We start from the raw sequence: 15414 nt of genomic DNA on the forward strand, positions 1-15414 counted from the left end.
CCTAGTAAGTTGGGCATGCCTTTGTTCTTGAGGTTTCGAAGTATACTGTCTGCGCTTGAAGTTTGGGCCTGCTGGCTGCATGAAGTCCTAAGCCTATTCGAAGACCCAGATATATTGTTGGGTTATCCTCTATTTGTATTTGGGCCTGTAATTATTTAAAGTGATCTGTAATAGCTTGTAAAACTGAATGATGAGAGTTATTAAAAAAGGGGAAAGGGGTATGCTTTATTCTTGCATAATAAGGTTAGAGAACATATCTATTGGGTCTATATGCTCTATTTGTTGTTTTTGTTTAGCATACTTTATTTTTGTATACTGATAGACGTCATGCCTATAGGAGTCACACACACACACACACACACATTGTACTTAACTTATCAAAACATGTTAGTCCCAGTATTTGCTATACATGTTTTCCATGTCTACTACTCAACACTCTTAGACAACATGTCTATAGGGCGTAGTAATGCAATATTTTTACCTAGATACCATGCTTATAGGACTTCTAATAATTAATTTATCAATTTCTTCAATTACTTTTAGGGTACTGCTCATCTAGATATCATGGCTATAGGATTCTAATACTCTAATCGACTATTCCCGTTGTTTTCACTGCACTGTCACCTGTCTAAGACGCATGCCTATAAAACCAGCATTAATAATTCAGAATTATGATTGTTTTTACTGCCTATTTATGCAAAACGATTAGATATCATGTCTAAAGGACTTGCAACATTCAATTTGTCTATATGATAGGCCAGAAATTATTGCACTACCCATATATTACTGGAAAGCATAATCACTTAGGAATCATGCCTATAGGACATGCAATGTTTTCATTCGCCTGAACGCTGCTTATATACTACTGGAAAGCAGAATCACGTAGAGATCCTGCCTATAGGTCTTGAACAATTTAACATGCCTTGACTCCAAACCTACCTATCTATAGCTGTCCGTTTAAATAAGTTGAGCATCGCTAGTATAAGCTATAACTTGTCTGCCTAATTGACAGCGTGCATACGTGTCTATATGAGGAGGTGAATCTGAGCCTTTGGTGTTGATTGTGTGTAGTCCTATTTGTTTTTAATGCGCGCCTAGTTTTATCATTTTGAGTAGCCTAAGAAAAGTCTAAAACCACCAAAATATTAGGTCCAAAGCCTCTTGGACCACATGTATGAGATGAGTAGTGCACGCATAGGATACGATTTAGAATTGAATTAGAGCGCCTTTAAGTAACAACTTCAGTATAGTAATTGGGTAGCAGGAGATGATAGTCTGTGCCCGCTGAATAATATGAGCAATCCCCTACCTTAAGGGGTTGCGAAGTATTATTTATATTGTACGGAGTGATCCTTTAGGCTGAAAAACTTAGAATGCCCCCCCTTTTTGTATTTGTAATTTATACTTAGTCACTTGACATAGACCAATGCATTCGTAACCTTGTAATCATTAAAGATTTGTACCAATTCTCAATGTGTTATGATAAGACCCTTGGACTTCTTGTGAGCACGTGATTTTTGTTTCGCACGACAATCGCTCCAAAAGAAATAAAAATAATAATAATTGGCCTTGCTGCACAATTTTTGGATTTTTACATGGCACTTCGTTAATTGTTTATGACTTTGGCCCATTTTTACTTTATTAAAACAAAATACAAAAAAAATGTGTGTGTCCTGCATAATTCGAACCGTAATCCGGTCGTTAAATAGAAAATCATAAATAGGCATCTTCGTCCGTGATTTTATTTTGTTTGATTTTACCTGTTTTGAAATATTTTAGTGTGTGTGCAAATAATTGTATTGAGTGTGTATTTAATTTTAATTTGATTTTGCTTAGTTTTGTTTTTAAAATAAATAAGAAAAAGAAATAAAAATAATAAAAAGATCCTTTCTTCTTCCGGATTGGGCCAATTTATTAAAATTGGCCCAAACAAACAATGCACAAAAACCAGGCCTACCCGGTCCAGTCCCAGCTAAACACCAGAGCGTCCAAACGACGTCGTGTTAATCCAGGTCGATCTGGGCCGTTGATCTCAAATTGATCAACGGTCAAGATCGATTCCCCATAACCCACTGAGGAACCCGACCCGTTGCCACCCGGACCAACCCAAACCCTTTACCCTCGAAACGACACCGTTCCACTTAAGCCCTCGGATCCAGACCGTAGATCTAGATTGATCTAACGGTTGAGATCAATGCATCCACCCCGTATATAAACCCTTCCCCCTTTACCCCGCGCCCTAATCCAAACCCCCCCTACTTTAGGTCGTCTTCACCAAGACCCCAACCCTCCAAACCCTAGCCGCCCCTGCATACCTTCGCCATGAAAGCCGGCGGCATGAACGCCGGTAGCCTCGCCCTTAACACCATAGAACCCCCTTGCCGTCCTGAACCCAAATCTATCGACCACACACCTCGAATCCTATCCCACCTTCTCGAATCTTCATTTGAAGATTCAAGTCGGGACCTAATCTACACCGATCTGCCCTAAATTCATACCAGACACTCCCCAGACCCCCTCGTGACCAAACCATACTTGGTTTGGTCCGAATCTGACCAGGGAAGCATGAATCCCGGATCTAGTTTTCGAACCTTAGGGTTCCTCGTCACTGGTCCGTGTTTTGTTCGAGCCAAAGAAATTAAGGCCTAATGGACCTTAATCGAGGTGTTTCTCATCTGAGAAACACTTCGATTAAAGTCCGTTCAGCCTTAAGAAAGGTCTGTCCAAATCCGAGTTCAAAACTTTTGATTTTTCGAGTTTTAAGGTGAGTTTGCTTTCTTTCCTTTACTTGTTTTAGTCCGTGTGATTTGTTTTAAAAGCTGTTCATGATTGTTGAAGTCTGTTTTGTTTTGAGTTTCTATTAACTGTGTCCTGTCCACTTTGCCTGAACCTTTGTTGTTTGATTGAGTGTCTTTTTCTACTTGTCCTGATAGTGTGTATGTATGTATTTGTTGTGCAATTAGTTGAATTCCAAATTTGTACTGATTAACTGATTCCTCGAAGCACAATTCTGCTCAGTCAATATAATGCGAACCTTGTGTGATACTGTTAAATGTCGGATTTTTGGCTACGATTGTATGTGTTATAACTAATATAGTCGAGTCGACATGTGTCGTCAATTAGTTTCAACTGTCTGAACAAAAATAAATCGATTTGCTTCTGTTGAACATTGCCTGAATCAATTAAGAACCAAGTTCAGTTACTTATAGTTGTTAATATGATTTCAGAAACCTAAGGCTTGGTCTGTAATTGAAATCTGAGTTGATGGCATGTGCACTTGTGCACAGCATGTGCATTGTGCACAGCCTGTTTCCTGCATAAAAGGGCTTTTGATTTAAAAATGGTTTGACAGCATATGCTGTCAGATATATTCTGCTGCCCATGTTTGCTTTTTAGTTAATAAAATGGGAAAGTTTAAGCCTGCCAAGGGAATGATGGGGTTTAATACTTAATTAGCTAAAGTGGAACTGAAAAGAAGATGGCACATAGGAGGGGTTTCTTTTAATCTATCAGGCTGTAAAAGGGGTAAGGAAGGCTTATAAAAGGGAGGACATCTGATAAAATAGAGGGAGGAGAGATAGAGAGAGGTACACTAAGAAGAGTGCTGGAGAAAGAAAGGGGAGCTGAAATACATACAGATATATACATACAGACAGAGAGAGAGGCACACGGTGAGGAATAATTTGAAAGAAAGAGAGGGTGATACACATTGAGAGATATACACACACACACATAGAAATAGACATTGACAAGAACAGAGTGATTTGAGGGGAGAACATTTTGAGAATTAAAGTGAGGAAAACAGAAAACTGGAAAAGAATTCTCTTTGATGACACAGACAGGCAGGATCAGAAATTACATCTTTGATTGCTGTCTTGATTTCCTTAGTCTTGACCTGTTTGTGCAACATTGATTTCTTCCAAATCCCAGCTGAGTCTGCTTGATTGTTGTCGTTTTACTCGAAGACTTGGTCTAGTTGAGTATTCCCAGTTGAGGTCTTGATCCCACCTCAATTATTTCGTGTGTTTGTTGCTGCTGCTATTCTGTCCCTGTTGCTGCTGCTATTCTATGTCCTGCTGCTACTGTTAATTCTGTTTCCTGCTGCTGCTGATTTCCCCATCTTCTTCCTCTTCTCCTTTGCATTTTCAGTGTTTCCAGGTACACATTTCAAATCCCACTTTGGTGTTAACTGTAATAGTTCAAAAGCATGAAATGAAAGGAGTTCTTGAAGAAAATTTAGATGTCTGTTTTGTAATGCTTGTGGTATATTAACTTCTGTTGTATAAATTGATTAGTGTGATTCAGTAATGAAAGATTAGTTAGATAATAATTAATCAAGTTTTAGCCTCTTGCATCTTAGTTTATAGTTGTTTGCCAGTACAAGATGTAATGGTACAGTATATAGAAGGCACGGAGAATTGGTATAGATTTTTGACTTGATTCCCGTTTAACTAATGACATGCATAGAATAGAATATTTCCACCTTACACAAATGTTCCTCGTTTATTTTTAGTTTTCCTTTATCATAACCCGCTAGGCAGCATATAGAAGCGCGTTCGAATCCCCGCAAGTAATGAGACATAGTAGTTAATTCCCTTAAATTCAGCCTCAATAAGTCTAGTTAAATTCAATTCAAGAAAAGTTTGGACGCAAGTATAACATTGGGTCAATCTCGAATGTAATTTCTTTGTCCAATTAAAGTATGTTTCACAAGTTATGACATCCCTCCACTTTGTAAATAATTAATCAGAAATTGATAAGAATCCGGATTAGGCAAAAGCATATAGTTAAATTAGCATGTCCCTTTTCTTTTAGTTTTAGGGACAAATGCATTAGAAATGTAGCCACTTTAGGATATCCTTTCTAAAATAGAGACGAGCCTCGCCAAATAAAAATGCAAATTGCGGGGCCCTCAATAAATAATCATAATATTTAGAATTCAGGCTAGGCCGTTTAGTGAATCTCATGGCTTTTCCACCATATAATAACGCGTTAGACTCTTTAGGCACGGTTTAAGTAAATTATATTCTTAAATTCGGGTGCGCATTGATGTGACCCAAATCCAAATCTCAACGGAGTCAGAATGTGTCGACGACCACGGGTGCATTGATTGTGACGTAGTTCGAGATGCATTTTCATGACGTTGCAATTCTATAAAAATAAATGATAATAATAAAAGCGGTTTAAACTTAATAAAAGCACGTAAATCATAACATATATTTAAATTAGATATCTAGCCATTATAACAATTTAAGCGACCGTGCTAGAACCACGGGATTCGAGGGTGCCTAACACCTTCCCTCGGGTCAACAGAATTCCTTACTTAGAATTTCTGGTTCGCCGACTTCATTTGGAAAAGTCGAAAATTTCCTCGATTTGGGATTCAAGATAAACCGGTGACTTGGAACACCAAAAGCCAAACCTTTCCCAAGTGGCGACTCTGAATTAACTAAATAATCCCATTTCGAATATTGTCACTTAAATTGGAAAAACTCCACCCTCACGCATTTTACCCTTCGGGGCGGGTGCGCAAAAAGGAGGTGTGACAGCTCTGGCGACTCCGCTGGGGAAGATTACCCAGAACCACTGGTTCAGGGTTCAAGAATTCGAGCTTAAAATAATTGTTATATTTGGCTTCATTATCTGATCTTTATTACATGTTTTTGCATAACGTGCTAAATGTTGTCTTTTACCGCTTTGATATTATCTGAACTGTATATAAACTGTGCCGAAACCCTTCTCTTCTTACCCCCGGGGAGAAGCTCGCTGGTCGAGACTCCCTATTCTGTTAGTGTCAATACCTGAAATAAGAAAGAGGTCGGACAAGTTACAAAGCCGGACGATCTCGCGGGTCCCCGGTACGTAGCCCCCTCCTCAACTCGAGTTGTCCGCTCGGGTACACAGTCTAGAACAAATACACAGGTTACGAACCTAGAATAACTTGACTTCATGCCGGATCCCTAGTAGGAACGCTTATCTGCATCATGTTGCATTTGACTTAGGGGACTCAACACAGGGGTTGGGTCCGTCTAGGACAGGCAACCTGAAATGAAAAGACCACCCTGCTGCATTCCTATCTGTTTTGCGCATTTATTTGCTTCAGTTCCGCATGCTGACAGGTTCCTAAAAAGAAAATAGCAGCGTAGGGAGATAATTACTTATTTTGGAAAAATAAAACCAATGTCCAAGTAGTGTCAAAACCTCGCCGGAATTTTTCTAAAAAAAAAGAATAAAAACAAAATTTGTCTTCTTAGTTTGAATTAAAAAAAATACAAAAATTTTCTTTTTTATCATTTCCAAAATCAAAAAGGAAAAAAAAGGCATTTATTTAAAAGTAAAAAAAAAAACGGAAATTCATAATTCAAAAAAATGTTGTTTCTTTTGTAGTACCCCTTTTATAAATTCAGACTAATAGTCCAAATATTTCCCAAAAAAAAATAATTAGTAACAAATATTTTCTTTAATCTTTATCTCTTTTCAAAAAAATAATAAAAATATGTATTCTTGATTTTTAGGTTTATTTGGTTTTCTCTATTCACGATAGCCCGAACTACGCCGGTTTGATTCTCACCGAATGTGAGATACGTAGGCAACCCTCGTCGGGTTCAACCCCATTTTTGCTAAAATAGCCAAAATCAATAAATAAATAAAAAATGCGTTTCAAACTTAAAAAAAAAAAAAAGAGAGTCGTAAATAAATCGGGTGACGCTGTTTTGTCATAAATAGCCGAATGTTCCCGAAAGGGACGCCGGAAGGTTGACTTTACATAAACAGCCACCTTTGGGTCTTGTTTAGCATTTTTGTCTAGTTGACCCACACAGCCTTAAAATCTTCGTCCCCGAAGTGTTTAAGGGCCGTGTTCAAAACTTAATCCCCTCTGTAAAATATTTTGAGTCAGTTCGTTTTGTTAAAATCACCTTAATAAATGTGCAGGATGAGCACAATGCAAAATGAACATTTTTCAATAATGACCAAAATCCCTGTCAAGTTACGACTATGGTGGAATGATCTAGGTGTTGAAGAACAAAATGAGGTTAGGAAATATCTAAAAGGTCTTGTGGGTTTATTGGAAATCCAGCCTCGGGGAGATATCATAAGGGCTTTGGTTACCTATTGGGACCCGGCGCACAATGTTTTCCATTTCTCTGATTTTGAACTCACCCCGACTTTGGAAGAAATGGCCGGATACATCGGGAATACTGAACTTCCCTTGAGGGAAAAATACTTGGTCGCCCCAAGAGTCGTCACGGTACATCGGTTCCTAGATTCATTGAAGATACCTAGAACAGTCCACAACCCGGATCTGGCAGCCGGATTTTGTACTCCATGCTTCATATATGATAGGTACGGTCATGAGGGGGGATTCAATAATCCAATCAACAAACTGTGCAGCAAAGGAGTTCGTCAGAAGTGGGACAAGCACAGACGGGTAGCGTTCATGATGATGTTCCTGGGCCTTCTGGTATTTCCAAGGAAAGACGGAAACATTGATTTGAAGATATCCGGGGTCGTCAGCACTTTACTCACGCAAAGTGACAGTACTCTCGCGCCTATGGTGGTATCTGACATCTTTCGAGCTCTTACAGCTTGTAAAGCTGGGGGAAATTTCTTCGAAGGTTGTAACTTGCTCCTACAGATATGGATGACCGAGCACCTCTGCCATCATTCCGAGATTTTGAGCCATGGTTCCCCGGAAAAGACCTGCATAGAAGAATCTTACACGAGAACCAAAGAGATCAGTTTGCCCAAAGGAGTCCTGGCATGGACCTCGTTCTTTCAAGCTCTTACTGCCAGCCAAATACAATGGACGTTGGGATGGTTGCCTGTTGATGAGATCCTATATATGTCTGCAGCTAAAACTCATTTCTTACTAATGGGGCTTAAGAGCATTCAACCTTACGCACCCTGCCGAGTTTTGAGACAGTTCGGAAGATGCCAAACAGTACCTCATGAGGAAGATCTTAGCACTCAAGCAATTGAGATAAGTCCTAACGGACAATTCCCAGAAGCCTAGATGTCATGTAGCCTCCTGATTATAAATGTGGCGCGCTACACATCCATAATCAAGACTCTACTAGACACGGCTCATAGACAACCCCTAGGACAGACTTGCTCTGATACCAAGTTTGTCACGACCCAAACTGAAGGGCCATGACTAGCACCCGACCACACTTGCCGAGCACCAACGTACATTTCATCTAACCTTCATTATTATCTTTTAAGGCTAAAGAGATCAATATAAATGGTAGACCTAGATCATGGACAACCAGCAATAAAATATGACGGCATGAACATACATAGCAGGGGATGACCAGACAATCAAGAAACTACATATAAGGTATGAGCTACCACGCTACTATGAAAGACTATACAACAAAAACTAGCCGACAAGGCATACCAAACTATACATGAGCCGACACCTGTCTATGAGCCTCTAAAAGAACATAAGTGTTGCAACATAGCCGGAACAGGGCCCCGACATACCCATAATGTCTATAACAAAAATTGCATACCAAGACCAAGGCAAGTCCGGAGAAGGGATCTCGCCAATCACCGCTGAACTGGACAGTCTACTGTGGTGGGGGAGCTGCACCTGCCTGTCTATCAGGACCTGCAGCACGACATGCAGCGTCCACAAATAAAAGGACGTCAGTACGAATAAAGTACTGAGTATGTAAGGCAGGGAACCATAAATGTGATCAGTAATGTAAGCAAGGATAGAGAATATACAACATGTAACATCTTAGTACCTCTGAGGGCTACTTACATGAAATGCATGATACATATGTATAAATACATAAACCTTTAAAGCATTCGCCTCTGTGGGCATCATCATCATCATATCGTACCCGACCATAATAGGCTCGGTAGAATCGTACCCGGCCACGTGGAGCTCGGTAAAACCCAACTGATCAGTGGTTGCACAATAGGTGCCGTACCCGGCCAACTATAGCGTGGCTCGGTAGAGTAAAATAGATACATATATATAATGCATGCTCGACTCATGGAATCACATTCTAAACCTTTCGGAGTGACGTAAGGTCGGTATCCTCTGTACACGTTATTAGGACTAACTCTTCACTATGAACCTTATAAGAATCAGGAAGTACCAATAACATTGATAACATAAGAATAAGAGAAGCAACATTAACATCAATCGTTCCATAAGAGGGAAAACAATGTAAGTACTGCTAGCTTCTAAGAGTAGAGTATCTTTGGAAGCTCGTTCATTACATTATGTACAATCGGAGTCGTGCAAAAGAAGGAAAGGGATAGCCTCACATACCTTGTATATACTTCCCCAATCTCAAGCTATGCAATTGTCAAAACTCCTTAGTCTACAATAAGAGAAACGATACTATCGTTATCATTTAAGCGTCATAACTATTATGTATCGACCACAACCTATTTTACGATGAAACGGACAGCACCTCCCCTATATATATGACCTCACACCATTCAAAATAGTCACCAAACAGCCCAAACAACATCAATAATAAACATATTGAGCCTCCCAATATAGTCCACACACAGCCTAATCACTCCATACATACGACGACCACCATAGTCGTGTCAAACAATCTGGAAATGTTACGAATAACTATCAGCCCATAACCCTACATATATATGGTGTTTCCCCACACCCTTCCTCCTCCAAAACTCCACAAGATAGTAGTAAAATACGCAGCCCAACAACAATGCAAAACAGTCCACAAAACAATAACATTACTACCAAACCTTTCGATATATATCTCACAAGTTCTAGCTTCAATGGCTTAGCCGCAACTTGGATAATCTTAAATACATATAGAGTAAGAGGTTACTTACCTTTATACAGAAATAACAACTCCAATTTGACCTTAAATTTCCATGAAATATCCCTCCAATGCTGCCACAACAACAAAAAGGCGAAACTAGCGATCAATTAGTGTTTTTCGGCACTAGAATCACTTTAGAAGGCTTGAAATCACCTAGGATTGATATTAAGAACATGAGGGAGTATTTACAGAACATAAACCCTTTAAAAAAACCTCCCACACGAGCTGAAACGACACAAAAATGAGCAACAACAAGAAGAACAAGAGACTTACTAGCGCCACGGAATTCCCGACACTTGATTTGTGTTGTTTGCCCTTTTTGGGTCTTGAATCTTGAGAGAACCTTGAGAGGATGTTCCTAGGGTTCTAAGGTCTGAAAATAGTGAAAGGAAATGACTTAAAACGGGTTGGAGTCATCCTATATAGGTCCAAATATCTTAAACCGACTTAGTGGGCCCCATAGAGAGGTGCTTGGTGCAGTCTCGCAAAAATGCAAATATCTCTCTACTCCAAGATCGTATCGATGAACGGTTTAATGCGTTGGAAACTAGACTCCTAGATCTTTAATTTGGTTGGTAGATAACCCCGTAATTCCTTGTAAATGTTGAGAAAAGATTAGAAACATTTGACCTAATGTTTAAGTAAAATTATGAACCTAAGTTGCGACAACTTTTGTCGACTTTTGTTTCATAACTCGTTTGACTTCAAGACTTATGATACGGATATTATATGATTAAAATACCTTAATAAATGACCTCTTGAGTGTATTAAGCACCGCTAGATTACCTGAAAATACGAGTTACAACATCCTTGATTCGTTTAACTTCTAATACTGGTTAATCACCCTTATACACTCTTGTATCACTTAAGACCAATAGGATTGACTTCTTATCATCTCAAAGATAATTCCTTCTTGGATTTATGTTAACTAATATATGTCATGAACTAACACATGTGGATATGGGTTGTAACACCCTCCCCCTTAGGAACATTCGTCCTCGAATGTAAGGGTTTATGGGGAGTTTAAATCATCGTGGATTCCAATGGAAATTTCCGATCAATTTTCCCCTATAAAATGGTCACTAGAAAAACTTGCATGTAATTAAGCCCAACATATGGTTTCACAAGTCTACACAAAGCATTATGCGTATTTACATTATCTACATATCATCATTTTGTATTAAAGAGGAGTATTCTCAAATTATTGCTTACCTCATAGAGCCGTTTCTTCTTCCAATGTATCCTGTCTTCCACCAGCATCCTTGTTATCTTCATTCTGGAATAAGTAAGGGTATTTTGACTTCATCTCCTTTTCTGCTTCCCATGTCATTTCTTCCATATTTTTGTTCCTCCACAATACTTTGACGGAAGCTACATCTTTTGTTCTCAGCTTGCGGACTTGCCGATCTAATATCGCCACTGGCACTTCTTCATATGATAGGTCCTCTGTAACTTGTACATCTTTGATAGGGACGACTCGAGAAGGGTCTCCAATACATTTTCTCAACATAGATACATGGAATACCGGGTGGACAAATTCCAATTCGGATGGCAATTCTAACTCATAAGCAACCTGTCCAATCCGTCGAAGAATTTTATACGGCCCGATATACCTTGGACTCAGCTTACCTTTCTTCCCAAAACGCATAATACCCTTCATTGGTGAGATCCTCAGGAAAACCCAATCACCAACCTCAAACTCTAGATCACGACGTCGGACATCAGAATAAGATTTTTGCCTGCTTTGTGCCGTCCTCAATCGCTCCTGTATCACTTTCACCTTCTCAATAGCTTGGTGAATCAAATCTGGCCCATATAATTCTGTTTCACCGACTTCGAACCATCCAACTGGTGATCTACATCTCCTCCCGTATAGTGCCTCGTATGGGGCCATTTTAATACTGGAATGGTAGCTATTGTTATAGGCGAATTCTATGAGTGGAAGATGATCATCCCAATTCCCCTTAAAATCTAGAACACATGCTCGTAGCATATCTTCCAGTGTCTGAATGGTACGTTCAGCCTGTCCGTCAGTCTGCGGATGAAATGCAGTGCTGAGATTTACTTGTGTGCCTAAACCCTTCTGGAAAGACCTCCAAAAGTTAGCCGTAAATTGAGCTCCTCGGTCTGATATAATAGATATGGGCACACCATGAAGCCTAACAATCTCCTTGATATACAACTTTGCATAATCTTCAGCCGCGTAAGTTGTCTTCACTGGCAGAAAATGGGCACATTTTGTAAGTCGATCAATTATCACCCAGATGGAGTCAAACTTATGATAAGAGCGAGGTAATCCAATAATGAAGTCCATATTAATCACCTCCCACTTCCAGGTCGGAATCTCTATATTTTGAAGCAATCCACCGGGTTTCTGATGTTCTATCTTTACTTGTTGACAATTGGGACACTGGGCTACAAATTCAGCAATAGACTTCTTCATATTATCCCACCAATACTGCTCCTTGACATCATGATACATCTTTGTCGAGCCGGGATGGATGGAATATCGGGATTGATGAATCTCATTCATAATCTTCTCTCGCAACCCTGCCACATTAGGCACACACAATCGGCTCTGGTATCTCAGTGCCCCATCTTTTCCGATCCTAAAAGCCATACTTTTACACTGTTGAATGCTTTCTCTTAATCGTACTAAGATAGGATCTTCATATTGTCGTGCTTTTACCTCGGCTACCAAAGATGATTCTGATGTATTCTGTACAGTAACACCTCCGTCATCAGAGTCTAACAATCTGATTCTCATATTGGCTAGCTGATGAAGCTCTTTAATCAACCCCCATCTACCTGCCTCAATATGTACTAAGCTTCCCATTGATTTACGGCTGAGAGCGTCTGCCACAACATTGGCTTTACCGGGATGATACAATATCTCGACGTCGTAGTCTTTCAATAATTCAAGCCACCTACGCTGCCTCAAATTCAACTCTTTCTGCTTGAAGATGTATTGTAAACTCTTGTGATCTGTGTAGATGTCAACATGGACGCCGTATAAGTAGTGCCGCCATATCTTCAAAGCATATATTACTGCAGCCAATTCCAAATCATGGGTTGGATAATTCTTTTCATGCTTCTTCAATTGTCTTGATGCATAAGCAATCACATTCCCATGCTGCATCAATACGCACCCCAAACCTATACCTGAGGCATCACAATATACCACATAACCTTCTGTTCCTTCAGGAAGAGTGAGCACTGGTGCAGATGTCAATCGATTCTTCAACTCCTGAAAACTACGTTCACAAGTGTCAGACCACTGGAATTTGGTAGCTTTTTGTGTTAACTTAGTCAATGGTGATGATATAGAGGAAAATCCTTCTACAAACCGCCTATAATATCCTGCTAGCCCTAGGAAGCTGCGGACTTCTGATGGTGTTGTAGGTCTCGGCCAATTCTTTACTGCATCGATCTTCTGAGTGTCGACACTAATACCCTCATCAGATATCACATGGCCAAGGAATGCTACTGAGTTCAGCCAGAATTCACATTTGGAGAGCTTAGCATATAACTTACGATCCTGAAGCGTCTGTAATACTATCCGCAAGTGGCCCGCATGTTCCACCTCCGAACGAGAATACACTAGAATGTCATCAATGAATACAATCACGAACACATCAAGATAGGGCCTGAATATAGTATTCATGAGATCCATAAAAGCTGCTGGGGCATTTGTTAGCCCGAACGACATCACCAAGAACTCAAAGTGCCCATATCTTGTCCGGAAGGCCGTCTTTGGAATATCCTTCTCCCTAACCCTCACCTGATGATACCCTGAACGTAAATCAATCTTAGAGAAATACTTGGCACCCTGGAGTTGGTCAAACAGGTCATCAATTCTTGGAAGTGGATACTTGTTCTTTATAGTAGACTTATTCAACTGTCGATAGTCGATACACATCCGTAACGACCCGTCTTTCTTCCGCACGAATAGGACTGGTGCACCCCAAGGTGAAGTGCTAGGCCTAATAAAGCCCTTATCCAGCAAGTCCTTCAACTGCACCTTCAACTCTCGCAACTCTGCCGGGGCCATTCTGTATGGAGGAATAGAGATCGGTTGAGTGTCAGGCAACACATCAATGCTAAACTCAATCTCCCTTTCAGGAGGAAGGCCCGGGAGTTCATCTGGGAAAACATCTGGGAATTCGTTAACCACAGGGATTGATTGTAAAGTAGGCGGTTTCGCCTCCGCATCCCTAACGCGAACGAGATGATAAATGTAACCTTTTGAGATCATTTTCCTTGCCTTAAGATAGGAAATAAACCTACCTTTCGGTGTAGCAATGTTCCCTTTCCATTCAATGACGGGTTCACCCGGAAATTGGAACCTAACCATCTTCGTACGACAGTCAACATTTGCATAGCATGAGGCCAACCAGTCCATTCCCATTATCACATCAAAATCAACCATTTCTAACTCAAATAAATTTGCCGAGGTTTGACGACTACAAATCATCACAGTGCAACCTCTATATACCCTTCTAGCAATCACAGAATCTCCTATCGGAGTAGATACCGCGAGGGGTTTACTTATCAATTCAGGTTCAATGCCAAACTTATTAGCCACAAAGGGTGTAACATATGATAATGTAGATCCCGGATCAATCAGCGCATATACATCATAAGAAAACACAGATATAATACCTGTAACAACATCTGGAGACGACTCGAGATCCTGTCGACCTACTAGAGCATAGGTTCGATTTTGAGCACCACTCGAACTCGGCACTGCACCTCTACCCCTACCACGACCTGTCGACTGCTGAAAACCCCGTGCTGGAGGTCGAACTGATGAGGAAGAACCAGACACAGATCCAGTCGGCTGAGCCATACCATCACCTCCTCTATTAGGACAATCCCGCATCATATGGCCAGGCTGCCCGCACGAATAGCATGCATCAGAACCTCGACGACACAGTCCAAAGTGGGCCTTGCCGCACTGATCACAATGTGGTGTTGGGGGTCTCATCTGACTAGTATCCCTGTGATGTTGCGAGCCAGATGCCCGCGAACTCTGACCTGGACCAGAATAGGATCGATCATATCGAGGCCTCTGAAACTGTGGAGGAGCACTAGCTACAGGTGGCGCCGAACTCCTCGAAAACTGTGGCCTGATGCGGCCTCTGAAGTCATCAGAATACCCTGCAAATCTCGCCCTCTTATGCTGGCCTCTATCCTGCTCCCTAACTGCCCTCTGCTGGCGCTTACGATCCTCTAGGGTCTGGGCATAAGCTTGAATACGGGAAATATCCATGCCCTCCACCAAGGAGGCTGTCGTACACTCATTTATTAGATGTGGTCCCAACCCATTCACGAACATATGCACCCTATCACTCATCTCGGCCACCATATGGGGAGCATACCTTGCCAAAGAATCAAACTGCATACTGTACTCTCGCACACTCATATTACCTTGTCTAAGGTTCAAGAACTTATCAGCTCTAGCTCGTCGTATCTCAACTGGCAAGTAGTGACGAAGAAAGGCCTCAGAAAATTCCTTCCACACAGCTGGAGGAGGGTTCGGACCCCTGGATCTCTCCCAACTATCATACCAGAGAACCGCTAAATCCCGTAACCG

This window comes from Nicotiana sylvestris, chromosome 1 (genome assembly GCF_000393655.2).
Source record: "Nicotiana sylvestris chromosome 1, ASM39365v2, whole genome shotgun sequence".
NCBI lineage: Eukaryota > Viridiplantae > Streptophyta > Magnoliopsida > Solanales > Solanaceae > Nicotiana > Nicotiana sylvestris.